This window comes from Palaemon carinicauda, chromosome 3 (genome assembly GCF_036898095.1).
Source record: "Palaemon carinicauda isolate YSFRI2023 chromosome 3, ASM3689809v2, whole genome shotgun sequence".
NCBI lineage: Eukaryota > Metazoa > Arthropoda > Malacostraca > Decapoda > Palaemonidae > Palaemon > Palaemon carinicauda.
Window position 1 is genome coordinate 64,829,386 of NC_090727.1, and position 767 is coordinate 64,830,152.

Sequence of the window (767 nt, forward strand, 5' to 3'; positions counted from 1 at the left end):
TCATGAGCAAGTATCCCTAATTAAGCTCTTTCTGAGAGCTGAACGCACAGGAAAGTGGTATTTGCACCTGTATTGTGTACGAGAGATGCTTCCACATTTCCATGCTGCAGGCATCTACATTATTCCAAAGCTGCACAGATCTATTTACAGCAAATGCATGAACTTTCCAATACAATGGCAAAGAAGGAGTATGAGAAACTTACAATTGGTGGATTCTTCACGGCGCATTGCAGTAATCGTTATTGGTCAGGGACATGGAGTGATATGATAATTGAGCAGTATCTGATGAAGGGATTTAAATCATCTGGGGGACTTACACATGGCTGGGGTATTACAGAGAGCACTTTAGCCCAGTGGATAAAAGCAATGCCAGCAAGTACACAAGTTTGTGATGCTGTGGAGAAATTTACTGGTGTTTCATCTGCAACAACTGAACAGCATGTTGAATAGAGAGAATCACGATAGTTTAATGATGAGAAGTACTTACAAATATTGCAGAACTGGCTACGATCTCACTCTCCATTTCAAGAAACTTTTAGTGGGTTGGTATCCTTGGAAACGGGAATAATTGCTGATGATTTAGTGAACTGTGACACAGCAAAATCAATTGGCTTAAAAGAAGTGCATGATATGGATGGCAAGAAGTTCTCAACTATTCACTTAAAAAGAAAGAACGCAGTACGGTCAATATCAGTCATGAGGAATGGACTGAAAGTTCGTGAGGATGTTGTTGCAGTGAACTCTCAACAGCTTTTCAGCAGAATAAT